Below are 17677 nucleotides of genomic sequence, written 5' to 3'. Positions count from 1 at the left end.
GTGGAACATGCGCTAGTATGCAGGAGAATCGATTGCAGGCTCTCCACAATGACCTCTGCCATCCGGGGGTCACTCGGCTCTTCCACTTCATAAAGGCCCGGAATCTACCCTACTCGGTGGAGGATATCAGGACCATAACCAGAAGCTGCCGGGTATGCGCGGAATGCAAACCGCACTTCTACCAACCTGACAGGGCACACCTCGTTAAGGCCACTCGTCCCTTCGAAAGACTGAGTGTGGACTTTAAGGGCCCTCTTCCCTCGACAGATCAGAACGTGTACTTCCTCAATGTGGTTGATGAGTACTCACGATTCCCTTTTGTCATTCCCTGTTCTGATATGACCGCTGCCACGGTTATCAAGGCATTTCGTGATCTTTTCACCCTGTTCGGTTACCCCTGTTATATCCACAGCGATAGGGGCTCGTTGTTCATGAGCGATGACTTGAGGCAATACTTGCTCTCATATGGGATTGCCTCTAGTAGAACCACGAGCTCCAACGCAAGGGGTAACGGACAGGTCAAACGAGAGAATGCTACAGTCTGGAAGGCTGTCTTACTGGCGTTGAGGTCTAAAGGTCTTCCAGTCTCCCGTTGGCAAAAGGTACTCCCTGATGCGCTCCACTCCATACGCTCACTCCTGTGTACGGCAACCAACGCTACTCCTCATGACAGAATGTTTTCATTCCCTTGGAAGTCTTCCTCTGGGACCTCATTACCGTCTTGGTTGACGTACTCAGGACCTGTCCTCCTGCGGCGGCATGTTAGGACCCGCAAGTCCGACCCTTTGGTTGAACAGGTCCATCTCCTCCACGCCAACCCTCAGTATGCCTACGTGGCATATCCTGACGGGCGAGAGGACACGGTCTCGATTCGAGATCTGGCGCCAGCAGGGGGCTTGGAAACCCCTGTCGCTCCCACACCTCCTGTTAGGGACCCCCCAACCATTTTTTCCCCTCCTGACACGGCACGGGCAGCATCGGGACCACCACTTAACCCTCTTACTCCCGTGTACAGCTTGCCTGAGTCCAGGAGATGGTCGCCACTTCAAGGCGTGCCCGAGTTCAGCGGATTGTCACCACCTCGTGGTCTACCGGCCTGTGAGGCACTGGAGGAGTCGCTGGACACCGCCTTGGAGAGAACGTCACCACGATTGCCTGAACCGGTGTCATCGCCGGTGTTGAGGAGGTCACAGCGACGATGCGGTCCCCCAGACCGTTTGAACTTATAGACAAATGAACAATTGTTTTGTGTTTTGTACCCCGCCGGCCTTTGTTTTCAAAGGAGGGGTGAATGTGGTGAACCATTGTTGGTTCCCACCAGGTAGTACTGAGCCATGGTCTGGCCAGTACTATGAGTCTGTAGATATGTTACTGTTGGGGTTAGGTTTGGGCTGTTCTACCTGTTAATATAGTCCTATGGTACACCCCAGTTGGCTCCGCCCCCTGGGAGAGGTATAAAGGTCACTGCTCTGCCTGGTGACCCTTTAGTCTGGGATCGTGTACTGTATATAGTAGCTCTGTTATTGTTGGCAATAAAAGCTTTTATTTCCCGAGTACATCCAGCCTCTCGTGTGTTATATCGCGCATCACATTTTAAGAACTCTACTCCATCTAAGCCCTTAACATGATGGCTATCCCACTTAATGTTGGGAAAGTTGAAATCGCCCAATTTAATTACCTTCTTATTATTTTTACACCCCTCTGTGAATTGTGCTCATATTTGCTCTTCAATTTCCCGCTGACTATCTGGGGGGCTATAATAAACACCTAGCAACGTAGCTGTTCCTTTTTTATTCCTACGCTCTATCACAAAGTTTCATTTGTTGCCCCCTCCAAGATATCATCTCTCCTCACTGCAGTAACTGCCTCTTTAACTAATAATGCAGTGCCTCCTCCTCTTTTACCCCCTCTTCTGTCTAGTCTGAAGATTCTATATCCCGGGACGTTGCACTGCCAATCCTGCCCCTCACTCAACCATGTCACTGTGATGGTTATTATATCATAATTACATGTGTCAATCCTCACCCTTAACTCATCCGTTTTACCTTTAATACTCCTGGCATTAAAGTAGGGGCCCTCTAGCATTGTCTTACTCACTGTAACTTCATTGCAGTGTTAATGTCAGCCTACTTGTGACACAAATAAAAAAACTCTCCTCCTTTCAACACCTCCCTGTTAAACTTATCCTTGCTATAGAGGAAATACAAAGAACAGTACAACACAGAAACAGGCCCTTTGGCCCTCCAATCCTGCGCCGATCATGATGCCTGCCTAAACTAAAACCAAATGCGCTTACGAAATCCGTATCCTTCCATTCCCATCCTATTCATGTATTCATCTAGATGCCCCTTAAATGCCGCTATCATACCTGCTCCCACCACCTCCCTGGGCAGTGCGTTCCAGACATCCACCACTCTCTGTATAAAAAGCTTGCCTCTAAACTTTTCCCCACACACCTTAAACCTATGTCCCCTGGTACTTGACTTTTCTATCCTAGGAAAGAGCATCTGACTATCCATTCTGTCCATGCCACAGCAAAGGTTTACCAGGCTGATTCCTGGGAGGTCACTCAAATGAGGAGAGATTAAGGGTGGGATTTTCCAGCCACACTCACTCCAAAACCAGAAAATCCTACCCGAGGTCAACGGACCTTTGCATGGTCCGCACCTCCACCCCCTCTCCCCCACCCGCTATGATTCCCATGGTGGGCAGGATGGGAAATTTCCCCCCTAAATCAGTTAGGATTATATTCACTGGAGTTCAGAAGAGTGAAAGAGGATCTCATAGGAACTTATAAAATTCTAACAGGGTTAGACAGGGTAGATTCAGAAAGAATGTTCCCAATGGTGGGGGAGTCCAGAACTAGAGGGCATAGTTTGAGGATAAGGGGTAAACCTTTTAGAACTGAGGTAAGGAGAAATTTCTTCACCCAGAAGGTGGTGAATGTGTGGAATTTACTATCACAGAATGCAGTTGAGGCCAAAACATTGTCTGATTTCAAGAAGAAATCAGATATAGCTCTTGGGGCTAAAGGGATCAAGGAATATGGGGGGAAGGGGGGATCAGGATATTGAATTTGATGATCAGCCATGATCAAAATGAATCGTGGAGCAGGCTTGAAGGGCCGAATGGCCTACTCCTGCATCTTGTTTCTATGGTTCTATTTTTCTAACCTTTGCTCAGCTCTCACTAGCTGCTCGCTGTCTATCTTTTCCTTGGATCCCCATGAAGTCCCTTGCGATGGTTTTCTGTGTTAAAAGCACTTTATTAATAAAAGCTGCTGTGGTTTAGTGGTTTTTTCTGTAGCTATGTGGCACCAGTGTAACACATGAACAGTGTGAGATTAACCCCATGGATCACATTTTGAGCTTGTACAATGTCTGGGATATAATAACTAATGGATCAATAATAAAGAGAATCTAAAGGATGCTTTCTAAGCCATCGCTCAATGGTAGCACTGTCAGCACTGAATCTGTGAACTCATGTCCCACACCAAAGGTTTGAGCACCTAATCCAGGCAGATTCTACTGTGTGACACTGAAGGAGTGCTGCACTGTCAAAGGTGCTGTATTCCAGAATAGATGTTAAACAAGGCACCATCTGCCCTCTCAGCTGGATATATAACACCGCACAGCACTATTAGAAGAACAGAGCAGCTCTCCATCGGGCATCAGCCACTATTTCTCTCCGATTATGCAGTCATTTCTCTCATTGCTGTTGTGCGAGCTTGCTGTGCAGCGATTGGCTGCCACATTTCCTACATTACATATTAATGATTTGGAAGAGGGAACTGAATGTATTATCTCCATTATTGCAACTGATACAAAGTTGGGTGGGAGGGTGAGCTGTGAGGAGGATGCAGAGATGCTTCAGTGTGAGTTGGACAGGCTGAGAGTGTGGGCATGTGCATGGCAGATGCAGCATAATGCAGTATAGTGCGGATAAGTGTGAGGGTATCCACTTTGGTAGCAATAATAGGAAGTCAGATTATTACTTAAATGGATGGAAACTGACAGAGATGGATACTCAACCAGACCTTGGAGTCCTTGTGCATCAGTTGCTGAAAGTAAGCACGCAGGTACAGCAATCAGTAAAGAAGGCAAATGGTATGTTGGCCTTCATATCAAGAGGATTTGAGTATAGGGAGAGGGCTGTTTTACTGCAGTTGTATAGGGCGTAAGTAAGGCCACACCTGGCCTTGAGTATTGTGTGCAGTTAAAACTTGGTTTGTTCTCACTGGAGCGTTGGAGGTTGAGGGGAGACCTGATAGAAGTCTACAAGATTATGAGAGGCATGGACAGAGTGGATAGTCAGAAGCTTTTTCCCAGGGTGGAAGAGTCAATTACTAGGGGGCATAGGTTTAAGGTGCGAGGGGCAAGGTTTAAAGGAGATGTACGAGGCAGATTTTTTTACACAGAGAGAAGTGGGTGCCTGGAACTCGGTGCCGGGGGAGGTAGTGGAAGCGGATACGGTAGTGACTTTTAAGGGGCATCTTGACAAGTACATGAATCGGATGGGAATGGAGGGATATGGTCCCTGGAAGGGTAGGGGCTTTAGTCAAGTTGGGCAGCATGGTCGGTGCAGGGTGGGTTCGGAAAGAATGTTCCCAATGTTGGGGGAGTCCAGAACTAGGGGTCATAGTTTGAGGATAAGGGATAAACCTTTTAGAACTGAGGTGAGGAGAAATTTCTTCACCCAGAGGGTGGTGAATGTGTGGAATTCACTCCCACAGAATGTGGTTAGGCCAAAACATTGTCTGATTTCAAGAAGAAATTAGATTTGGCTCTTGGGGTTAAAGGGATTAAGGGATATGGGGGCAAAGGGGGGATCAGGATATTGAATTTGATGATCAGCCATGATCAAAATGAATGGCAGAGCAGGCTCGAAGGGCCGAATGGCCTGCTTCTGCTTCTAGTTTCTATGTTCCTATGTTACTATTCCAACAGTGATGTTTCAAATACACTTCATTGGTTGTTAAGTGCTTGGAGATGTTGTGAGGATGTGAAAGGCCCTGTATAAATGAATTTCTTTCTTTCCTTTCTAATTTGGGGCAGTTGTCTCATAATTTTGACCCTGTGGTGACTGGCACAATGCAAGAGCTTAAAATCAAGAAGCTGTAACAATTAGCAAGAGCGATCTTAGAGAATAATGCAATCTCCTGGAGCCCTGGTCCTGCAGTGTTAGCTATTGTAACCTTTGTGGCGATAAGGCACTGTTACAGCCTGAATCCAAATTCAAGGACAGACATAGAATTGAGGTAGAATGGATCCCTGCTTTACTCAGGAGCCCATTATGCTCGATACCAGGTTTACAATTTTTAAAGTGTTTAAATATGGGAGGCAGGATTTTCCATGTGCCCCCATGGTATGTTTCGAGTTGGTGGAAATGGCCCGCCGTTGGCCAGTGACAGGGTCATCTGGTCTCGCTGCTGTCAACGGGGTTTGCTGTTGTAAAACCTCCCCCGCCCCCCCCCCCTCCCCCACCCACCGCTGTGAGGAAACCCATGGCGGGGTTTCACCATCAACGGGACTGGAAGATCCTTTGCTCACACTCAGAGCGGGATTTTCTGACTGAGTTCACCTCAAGGCCAGAAAATCCCATCTAAAGTCAATGGACCTTTGCATGGTCTGTGTACCTCCCACTACTGTGGCGGGCGGGATGGGAAAATTCCATCCTCAGAGTTCCCTGTTTTAAGATTAAGTCTTAGTTTTAAGACTATTTTCCTTGGAGAAAAGAAGATTTAGTGGAGATTTGATACATTTTTTAATTCATTCACAGGACATGGGCAATGTTGGCTGGCCAGCATTTATTGCCCAATCCTGGGTGCCCTTGGAGGGCAGTTGAAAGTCAGCTACATTGCTGTAGATCTGGAGTTACATGTCGGCCAGGCCAGGTAAGGACAGCAGATTTCCTTCCCTAAAGGACATTAGCGAACCAGATGGGTTTTTCCGACAATCGACAATGGTTTCATGGTCATCAGAAGATTCTGAATTCCAGATTTTTTTTATTGAATACAAATTCCACTAACTGCCATGGCGGGATTCAAAACCATGAGCGGACTGGACAGAGTAGATAGGGAAATTCTTTTCCCATTGATGGAAGGATCCAGAGTCAGAGGGCCGAGATTTAAGGTAATTGGCAAAAGAAGCAATGGCGATGTGAAGAAAATCTTTCTCACACAGGGAGCAGTTAGAACCTGGAATTCACTGTCTGAGAGTGTGGTGGAGACAGATTCACACAGCGAGTGGTTAGGATCTGGAATTCACTGTCTGAGAGTGTGGTGGAGACAGATTCACACAGCGAGTGGTTATGATCTGAAATTCACTGCCTGAGAATGTGGTGGAAACAGGTTCACACAGCGAGTGGTTAGGATCTGAAATTCACTGCCTGAGAGTGTGGTGGAGACAGGGTCAATTGAGACTTTCAAAAGGGAATTGGATTATTATCTGAAAAGGAAAAAATGTGTGGGACTATGGGGAAAAGGCAGGGGAGTGGTACTAGGTGGATTGTTCCATCAGAGGGTCAGCACAAACACGATGGGCTGAAAAGCCTCCTTCTGTGATGTACCCACTCTATGATTCCATGATTTCAAGACTGAGATATTTGCGAAGAAATTGGATCACATGGTTTTAAATTTTGAAAGTTTAAGTTTATTTATTAGTGTCACAAGGCTTGCACAAAAACTGCAATAAAGTTACTGTGAAAATCCCCTATTCGCCACACTCCGGCGCCTGTTCGGGTACACTGAGAGAGAATTTAGCATGGTCAATGCACCTAACCAGCACGTCTTTCAGACTGTGGGAGGAAACCGGAGCACCTGGAGGAAACCCATGCAGGCACGGGGAGAACGTGCAAACTCCACACAGACAGTGACCCAAGCTGGGAATCAAACCCAGGTCCCTGGCTCTGTGAGGCTCCAGTACTAACCATTGTGCCACCAAGCTTGTTTTTTAAGCAAAAATATGCACAGTGAAAAGTTAAAACATATGTTCTTATTCATGTCGGTCTGCACCTTATACCGTGTCAGCGAGGTTGTCTTGCAGTGGTCTGTGACACCTCAGTGAACTACCTGTGCAAACTAGCAGCCTAAGGTCTATTTCAGGCCCCTTCCCAGATTGGCTGGAATCTGATACAGCACACAGCCTGCATCTGTGGTTTGCTCTTTCAGCTTCAGAGCAGCAAACCTTGTCATCCTAAAGACAGCTAAAGCTGCCAAGCAATAAATATAGAAAAACATACCTGAATGTGGAGCTTGAAAGTGTTCTTACCACTCCAGCTCCAAGCCAAGGCTGTAGGATTCTGTAGCCACCAGTCCCCTCCACTATTGTTTCACGTATAAGCACAGCAGCATTCAGTCTCTCTGTGGGAGGCTTTAGTGAAATGGGTAGAAATGGCAGCCTGTGGTCAGCTTGCCTCATGGCAGAGTCACATGACTATGCAAAGCTGGGTAGAGCACTGAGCAAGATTGCATTTTCAAAACCCAAGCAGCTAACTGCTCTGTTCCCTCCCTGACCTAATGAGTGGGATTTTACGACTTCGCTCGTCCCGAAACTGTAACATCCCTCCTGAGGTCAATGGACCTTTCCATGGTTCGTCCTTCGCCTGTTCCGATTCCCGTGGCAGGCGGGGCGGTAACATTCTGACCAATGTCTCTGATCTTTATCACCCTGCATGACTTTAATGGCTATGTTCACTTAATAGCAGTTTATCAGGTGTTATCCTAGTTAATTGACACTTATATGAGTTTATTTTGCAAACAGGACAAGGCCATCAAAGAGGATCTTTTCACCACTTGGTTTATAGCACTCGAAGCAACTATGGGCACTGATTAACAGGAGCTGCACTTCCATCAGTAGGCACTTTAATTTCCCAGTGTAAGATAGCTTGCAGACGCATCTCTCATTCCCCAGGAGTTTGACTGCTTACAGCTCTGAGAAACTGCAGTCCTTTTTATTCTAGAACAGCTCGATCCTCCTGCCTTGATGTATGTCAAAGTCCTGCATGAGCATCTCTCTCAGGACAGCCAGATTTTACCTTTGCTTGTATCTGCTGCAAGAGGTTAAAGGTCAGCAATGATGACGCAGATAGAAGAACAATCAAAACCGCAGGCATAATAACACTCAGGAATCAGTTCTCAGAGGTTTAACAATTGCACAGAGACACCATGGCACCACCCACATTCCCCCTTAATGCTGAGTTAACCCTTAGGACGGGATTTTCCATCCGCACTCACCCCAAGACCGGAAAATCCCACCTGAGGTCAATGGAGCTTTGCACGGTGCATGTCCTGCCCGCTCCCATTCCCCTGGTGGGTGGGACAGAAACATTCTGCTCTTAGTATCAGGGGGATTAGCAGGGTAAAGATGTGGGGTTACAGGAATAGGGCCTGAGTGGGATTATTATCGGGGCAGGCCTGATGGGCTGAATCGCCTCCTGCTGCACTGTGGGGATTCTTCTACGATTCTACGATATTATGCCCAGTGGTGCCATTCCTGATTTGTGTCCCGTCACCCCCTGAGTGTAACCTGGGCCCCTGATTAGTGAGGACAGGGTCAATCAGAGACATAAAATGACATATTGCTCTCTGTTTGTCCAGACCTCCACCTGATAAAGAGTTGAGTAGATGGTGTGAGTCACTGCTTTTGCCAGAGGAGAAACTCAAGGGAGTAAATGCGAGGGAAAGTTCCAGAGGGGGCAAAGCTGACTCAATGCTGAGATAGATTTTCAGTCTCTTACTCAGTTCTCTCTTTTCCTGCTGTCTCTTGTCAGTTTGAATACTCAGGCTATAGTTGCCAGTTAGTAACTTCCCTATTGATTTGATTTGATTTGATTTATTATTGTCACATGTATTAGTATACAGTGAGAAGTATTGTTTCTTGCGCGTTATACAGACAAGGCATACTGTTCATAGAGAAGAAAAGGAGAGAGTGCAGAATGTAGTGTTACAGTCATAGCTAGGGTGTAGAAAAAGGTCAACTTAGTGTCAGATAGGTCCATTCAAAAGTCTGATGGCAGCAGGGAAGAAGATTCTTTAGTTTGTTGGTATGTGACCTCAGACTTTTGTATCTTTTTCCGGGGTGCGTGAGATCCTTGATTATGCTGGCTGCTTTTCCGAGGTAGCAGAAGTGTAGACAGAATCAATGGATGGGAGGCTGGTTTGCGTGATGGACTGGGCTTCATTCATGACCCTTTGTAGTTTCTTGCGGCCTTGGGCAGAGCAGGAACCATGCCAAGTTGTGGGTTGCTTGGATTTTTCTAATCAGATAATTCTAATAGAAACATAGCAACATAGAAAAACTACAGCACAAACAGGCCCTTCGGCCCCACAAGTTGTGCCGAACATATCCCTACCTTCTAGGCCTACCTATAACCCTCCATCCTATTAAGTCCCATGTACTCATCCAGGAGTCTCTTAAAAGTCTCTATTGAGTTTGCCTCCACCATCACTGACGGCAGCCGATTCCACTTACCCACCACCCTCTGTGTGAAAAACTTCCCCCTAACATTTCCCCTGTACCTACCCCCCAGCACCTTAAACCTGTGTCCTCTCGTAGCAGCCATTTCCACCCTGGGAAAAAGCCTCTGAGAGTCCACCCGATCTATGCCTCTCAACATCTTATATACCTCTATTAGGTCTCCTCTCGTCCTACGTCTCTCCAAAGAGAAAAGACCGAGCTCCCTCAGCCTATCCTCATAAGGCATGCCACTCAATCCAGGCAACATCCTTGTAAATCGCTTCTGCACCCTTTCAATCTTTTCCACATCCTTCCTATAATGAGGCGACCAGAACTGAGCACAGTATTCCAAGTGGGGTCTGACGAGGGTCTTCTGCATCATTACCCCGGACTCCTAAACTCAATCCTTCGATTGATAAAGGCCAGCACACCATACGCCTTCTTAACCACCTCCTCCACCTGCGGGGCCGATTTTAGAGTCCTATGGACCCAGACCCCAAGGTCCTTCTGATCCTCTACAGTACTAAGAGTCTTTCCCTTTATATTGTACTCCTTCATCCCATTTGACCTGCCAAAATGGACCACTACGCATTTATCTGGGTTGAAGTCCATCTGCCACTTCTCCGCCCAGTCTTGCATCCTATCTGTGTCTCTCTGTAACTTCTGACATCCCTCCAGACTATCCACAACCCCACCAACCTTCGTGTCATCGGCAAACTTACCAACCCATCCCTCCACTTCCTCATCCAGGTCATTTATGAAAATGACCAACAGCAAGGGTCCCAGAACAGATCCCTGGGGCACATCACTGGTGACCGACCTCCATTTAGAAAAAGACCCATCCATACACACTCTCTGCCTCCTTTGGGCAAGCCAGTTCTGGATCCACAGGGCAGCAGCACCTTGGATTCCATGCCCTCTCACTTTTTCTAGAAGCCTTGCATAGGGGACCTTATCGAACGCCTTGCTAAAATCCATATAAACCACATCTACCGCTTTCCCTTCATCAATGTGTTTAGTCACATTTTCGAAGAACTCCACCAGGCTCGTAAGGCACGATCTGCCTTTGACAAAGCCGTGCTGAGTATTCTTGAGCATACTAAACCTCTCTAAGTGCTCATAAATCCTGTCCCTCAGGATCTTCTCCATCAGCTTACCACTCACTGAGGTTAGACTCACCGGTCGGTAATTTCCTGGGCTATCCCTATTCCCCTGCTTGAAAATAGGAACCCCATCTGCAATCCTCCAATCCTCCGGCACCTCTCCCGTCTCCATCGACGACGCAAATATCATCGCCAGAGGCTCTGCAATCTCTTCCCTCGTCTCCCACAGTAACCTAGGGTACACCCCATCCGGACCCGGCGATTTATCTATCTTGATGCCATTCAAAGATTCCAGCACAACCTCTTTCTTAAAGTCCACATACTCAATCTTTTCAGTCTACCGCAAGCCCGCAGTACATCCACCCAGGTCCTTTTCCTCTGTGAAAACCGAGGCAAAATACTCATTAAGCGCCTCTGCCATTTCTACTGGTTCCGTACAGACTTTCCCGCCTTCACCTTTCATAGGCCCTATTCCTTCACGTCTCATCCTTTTACTTTTCACATATTTATAGAACGCCTTAGGGTTTTCCTTAATCCTACCTGCCAAGGCCTTCTCGTGACCTCTTCTGGCTCTCCTAATTTCCTTCTTTAGTCCCTTCCTACAAGCCGTATACTCATCTAGATCCCTATCTTCGCCAAGCTCTAATAGCGATGTTTATCAAAGAAATCATGCTTATTTATTCATTTATTTTACTTATTATTTATTGGTCACAAGTAGGCTTACATTAACACTGCAATGAAGTTACTGTGAAAATCCCCTCGTTGTCACACTCTGGCACCTGTTCGGGTACACTGAGGGAGAATTTAACATGGCCAATACATCTAACCTGCACATCTTTGGACTGTGGAAGGAAACCGGAGCACCTGGGGGAAACCCACGCAGACACGGGGAGAACATGCAAACTCTGCACAGACAGTGACCCAAGCTGGGAGTCGAACTCAGGTCCCTGGTGCTGTGAGGCAGCAGTGCTAACCACTGTGCCACTGTGAACAACAATGTCAAACAAAAGGGAAATTGGATGGTTTTAAATGCATTTATCATCAGCTAAGAGGAAATTGTTAATGAATAAATCTTCCTGGAATATATGGCATTGTTCCCACCACATCATGTCACTGAATAAAGATTGATTCATCTGCCTCAACTAAAGAAAAAATCACAAGGAATATTCCGGGAGACCCAAATCATGTACCAGCACAGTTGTGCTGTCTTCCACGAGGAAGAATCCTACAAGTGAGAGTATTGGAGTGTGCTCTGAGGACAATGTGCAACTTCTGAGGGAGGTCAGTCCGAAGGATCACTGTGAGATGTCTGAAGGGAGATTAGTGTCAGTCCTGGGTAGTCAAATGGGGATGTGAGGGAGTGCAGAGACGGAGAGCGATGAATGCACCTTCAAGGTTAGCTGGCATGAGGAATGATCTGCAGAACTATAGGTTTAGGAAATATAGGTGGGAAAGTAAATGATGAAGAGGATGTAAGGAGGTTACAAAGGGATGTAGATAAAGTGAGTGATCAAAGATCTGGCAAATGGAGCATAATGTGAGAAAATGCGAAATTGCCCATTTTGGCAGGTAGAATAAAGAAAGTTTATGATCTAAATGGTGAGAAAGTGCAGAGATCTGAAAGGCAGAGGGATCTGGGTGACCTGGTGCATGAATCACAAAAGCCTAGCATGCAGCTACAGCAAGAAATTAGGAAAGCTGATAGAGTGTCAACGTTTATTGTAAGCGAATATGCTTCAGTTGTACAGGGCACTGATGAGACCACATCTGGAGTACTGAGTACAGTATTGGTCTCCTTATTCTCCTAGGGGAATTTCACAGTAACTTCATTGCAGTGTTAATGTAAGCCTTACTTGTGACTAATAAATAAACTTTAAACTTTATTTGGGGTCTCCACTAAGGGGATAAAGAAGACAAAGATCAAGTTCGCACTTTGTTTTACACTGTTGGAGCATAGCATGTGAGGGGTTGTTGTTGAATAACAAGACAGCCACCTACAAAGATGTCATCAGAGTCTTTGATTCAGACTTCAAGGAGAATGGTTTTGAGATGGAGGATCAGCCATGATCATACTGAATGGCGGAGCAAGCTGGAAGGGCTGAATGACTTATTCCAGCCCCTATTTCCTACGTTTCTGCATTTCATAAAAATATTGTTATTGAGAGGATGGCATTTATTTGGGGCAGTCAAAAGCAGAGTATAGAAATTGACTCATTCATCAATGAATTGTACCATCTTGATGTAAATTGTGAGTATGGAACATTAAAGGATGACCTGATCAGAGATCGGATAGTCATTGCTGTTGTTGATGAGAATCTCTCTGACTCCTTACGATCTCAGGAAGATTTAAATTTAAGTAAAACTGTACAACTTGCCAAACAGACCAAACTGTGGAGGAAGAATAAGGTGCTCGGCAGAGGCGTGAGGGAAATTTCCGAGGAACAGCTTGATGAAGTCAACTCAATGTGTGAGTTGTAAAACCAAGAGTACAGCAAGGCAGCAATCTCTGACTTGTACTGTCCCCACTGTGGTGGGAAGAATATTCCACCTGAATAGTGCAGTGGCATGAGTGTGGCAACTGAAGCCATTTTAACATGCTCTGCTGTTCTGGGAAATCTGCCTTTACCAGAGAGAAGGAGAAATCTGTTGAAGGGACCTCCATTCAAAAAAGTTAAGTTGACGCAGAATGCGTTGAGTCAGCTGCGCAGACAAAACTCCATTCTGATGACCACAGGATGACATTGTGGTTCTTTCATTTCCCTTCACGGAGAGGCTGGATGAAAAGGGTGACATGTACACCAGGATGAAGGTGAACAGCCCCAATATGCCATATATCAGTTTATCTATCCGTCTGTCTGTCTGTCTGTCTGTCTGTCTGTCTGTCTGTCTATCTATCTATCTATCTATCTATCTATCTATCTATCTATCTATCTATTAGTGTCATAAGTAGGCTTGCATTAACACTGCAATGAAGTTACTGTGAAAATCCCCTAGTTGCCACACTCCGGCACCTGTTCGGGTACAGTGAAGGAAATTTAACAAGGCCAATCCACCTAATTGGCACGTCTTTTGGAGTGTGGGAGGAAGCCGGAGCACCTGCAGACACAGGGAGAAGGTGCAGACTCCGCACAGACAGTGACTCAATCTGGGAATCGAACCTGGGTCTCTGGCGCTGTGAGGCCATTCTCGAACTTAACGTGCTCTTCCGGGAAAGATTGGAAGAGGGTGAAAACTGAGATGCCACTGATATCAATGATTTGTCTCAGGGGGAGATCTGGAATCCTATTTTACTTTTTGAAAGCAGCATACATTGTGATGACATTCCAGACTCTCACTGAGGAGAAAACTCACATCGAAGATAGTGTGCGAGTTGACCCAGTATTAGCAGGACAATCATCATGCAGCATTTCCATACATTCGGCATATTCTTCATCCTTCTCTTTTCCATCTGATTTGTTGATGGATAAGGCAAAGCATAATACTTCACTCATTGCAGTGGAGGTTTGTAGACCCTCGACAGCCATGCAGGTCTTCACAGGAGCAGAACGGGCTTCCTTCCTTCAGACAAGAGCAGCCAGCTGTCTGACCATTCCCCAATTCCCCAAAGTAACAAGAAGAAAGGGAAAGAAAAAATAGAAAAGAAAATGAAAATCTCTGTTCTTTGCCTTTGTGCTACGGACCAAAACAGTAATCTCTGGCTGAGGGGGTCGGTGCCTCCCAAGGGGAAGATTCTGGAGAGCGCACACATTCTACACATCCTCACAGAGAGCTGGGAGCAAAGTCAGAGATCGACATCGGCACAAGAGGCTGTGAGGGGGAGGGGAAAGAGAACATGTGCATCATAGAACGTGGCGAAAGACTCAGGGAGGAGATGTCGAGTAAAGGGTTAATTTGAAGGATAGCTACTGCGCGTGTGCGTAAGGAGCGATGTCACAGTGATGTCACTCACCCAGAGGTAGTGAGGCTGAAGCAGCTCAGAGAGTAACTCCAGTTGGGTTTTGGTCTTAATTAACCATTGCAAATAGTTAGCATATAAATAAAAGACCATGGCTGGAATTCTCAAGCCGTTCACGCCGGTGCGATTCTCCGGACCTGCCTACAATGCACCCCCGCCCGTGGGTTTCCCGCCGACATGAGGTGACATCAGTGGGAATTCCCATTGACAGCAGTGGGACCAGAGAATCCCGCTGCTAGTAAACAATGCACCACCTCCCGCCGACGGGAAACACACGGCTAGGAGGCCGGAGAATCTCGGCCCATTACTTCCAGCAAGATCTATTCTGGAGTTAGAAACCAGTGAATCCCGAGGTAAACCCACAAAAACAGAGTTGGTGTAGTTATGGAGCAAGACTGTTTCAAAAGAAGGCTCAGTGACTACCAAGAAACCTTGATGCCAAAGTGAAGCAGTTTCCAGCAGATCATCATAAGAGAGCAATAGAAACATGGCCTATGGGCCATGTGCAGGAAGATGCTATTAGGAAGGGCATCTGGATGTCTTTGGGTCAGCATGGGGCCGTATGGCCCTCTTCCATGCTATATCATTTCTATGGTTCTATGAGTATCCATGGACTCACATGGGCAACACGAATGACTGATGACAAGGAGAGGACATGAGAAGTCGAGATTTATGGTGGTACTAGCCTGCATGTCCAACAGAATGAAATTAAAGCTTGTGGTAATTTTCAAATGTAAAACCATGCTGAAAATCCTGTTCCCTGCAGGGGTGTTTGTGAGTTTCCATGACACCGATTAGCTGGATGAGGATGGGGTGAAGTTGTAGGTCAGTAATGTATGGAATAAGTGTCTGGTGGCCTACATAAAGATGCAACTTATTCGTGTGGCTCATGTTCAGATTCCAAATGACCAATGAGATCAAGAGGTACTCACGAAGAAATAACACCCACAATGCAGTTAAATCAGGGGATCTAATGTCCATCGATCAAACTTTGGATGGGTGCCTCAAGAAGACATTGAAGAATCATGTTCACGCCAAATGGAATAGTTGGATGGTTAATGGAGAAAAAACATTCACAAGGAGAGGAAATATGCACACTACCCCACTTGATACTTTGTGTGGTTTCATGGTCAAACTGTGGGAAGCTATTAGTGCACAAAGCGTCATCAGATCTTTCAAAAAATGCGCAATATTCAATTCAGTGGATAGAGAGGAAGATAATTTTGTTGTGGGGGAATGATTCTGAAAGAGAAAGTGCCAAATCTAATCCAGAGTGAGATCCTTACAATACCATAGCCAAAATCAACTCAATGAACTCATCCTCGGATAACAAAGACAATAAATTTAATGGTTTTAAAACACTTCAATTCTGCTGAAAGGTATCTTTGTATAATTCATTCATTCAATAAACCATGCCACATTAATTTAGTATGAATTACCAGTGTTATTTTCTTCACATTTCAAAATGGAAATCACCCACACCGGCCTATAAATGAACATCGCATACACATATTTGGAGGCTTTGAATGTCTATGGTAAGAGCTATGGTAATGGTATTATCACTGGACTATTAATCGAGAAACTCAGCTAATGTTTTGGTTCGAATCCCACCACAGCAGATGGTGGAATTTGAATTCAATAAAAAAAATCTGAAATTAAGAATCTACTGATGACCATGAAACCATTGTCAAAAAAACCCACCTGGTTCACTAATGCCCTTTAGGGAAGGAAATCTGCCATCCTTACCTGGTCTGGCCTACATGTGACTCCAGAGCCATGGCAATGTGGTTGACTCTCAACTGCCCTCCAAGGGCAACTAGGGATGGGCAATGAGTGCTGGCCAGCCAGCGACGCCCATGTTCCACAGATGAACAAAAAAAAATTAATGTCACAAGTAGGCTTACATTAACACAGCAGTGAAGTTAGTGTGAAAATTCCCTAGTTGCCAAACTCCTGTGCTTATTTGGGTACACTGAGGGAGAATTTAGCATGGTCAATGCACCTAACCAGCACGTCTTTCAGACTCTGGGAGGAAACCAGAGCACCCAGAGGAAACCCACGCAGACACGGGGAAAATGTGCAGACTCTGCACAGACAGTGACCCAAGCTGGGAATCGAATCCAGGTCCCGGGCGCCGTGAGACAGCAATGCTAACCACCGTGCCACCATGCTGTCCACGAAAATTAGTGATATTTCTTGTTAAACTGTTATATTTTGTGAGCTTGTGTTTGACTAAACACCAGTGTCAGCCTTGGTTCAGTTGTGGCGCTCTGCTTCTGGGTAGAAGGTCCTGAGTCTTATGCAAAAATAAAATCCTAACTGATACTTTAATGCAGTACTTGAGGTGGCTTTGTCATGCAGTTAGGGCACTGAAGCTCTCAGGTAAATGTGCAAGAGTAGGGGAGGACCCCAGAGTTTATTTGCTGTTTCCTGAACCTTGCTGTGCTTAAATGTGCAGCTGTGTTTGCTGATTCACACAATCATAGAATCATAGAATCCCCACACTGCAAAAGGAGGCCATTTGGCCCATCGAGCCTGCACCAACAGCAATCCTACCCAGGCCCTATCCCTGTAACGCCACACATTCACCCGGCAAGTCCCCCCGACACTAAAGGTTAATTTAGTATGACCAATCCACCTAACCCACACATCATTGATGTGTGGGAGGCAACCAGAACAGCTGGAGGAAACCCATGCAGACATGGGGAGAACATGCAGATTTCACACAGACACTTGAGGCCGGAACTGAACCCAGGTTTAAAAAAAGTTTAAGTTTATTTATTAGTGCCACAGGTATTGCATTAACACTGCAATGAAGTTACTGTGAAAATCCCCTAGTTGTCACACTCCGGAGCCTGTTCAGGTACATTGAGGGAGAATTTAGCATGGCCAATGCACTAACCAGCACATCTTTCAGACTGTGGGAGGAAACCGGAGCACCCGGAGGAAACCCACGCAGACACGGGGAGAACGTACAGACTCCACACAGACAGTGACCCGAGCCAGGAATCAAACCCAGGACTCTGGCGCTGTGAGGCAACAGTGCTAACCACAGTGCCACCATGTACCAATGATCACATTTCAAAAGTACGTGATTGACTGTAAAGCGCTTTGGGATGATCTAAGGTCATGAAAGGCGCTATCTCAAGATAGGTTCTTTCTTT

Source organism: Mustelus asterias, chromosome 12 (assembly GCF_964213995.1).
Source record: "Mustelus asterias chromosome 12, sMusAst1.hap1.1, whole genome shotgun sequence".
In the NCBI taxonomy this organism is placed as follows: Eukaryota; Metazoa; Chordata; class Chondrichthyes; order Carcharhiniformes; family Triakidae; genus Mustelus; species Mustelus asterias.
The sequence above is the reverse complement of the archived record's forward strand: the minus strand, read 5'-3'. Positions refer to the sequence as shown.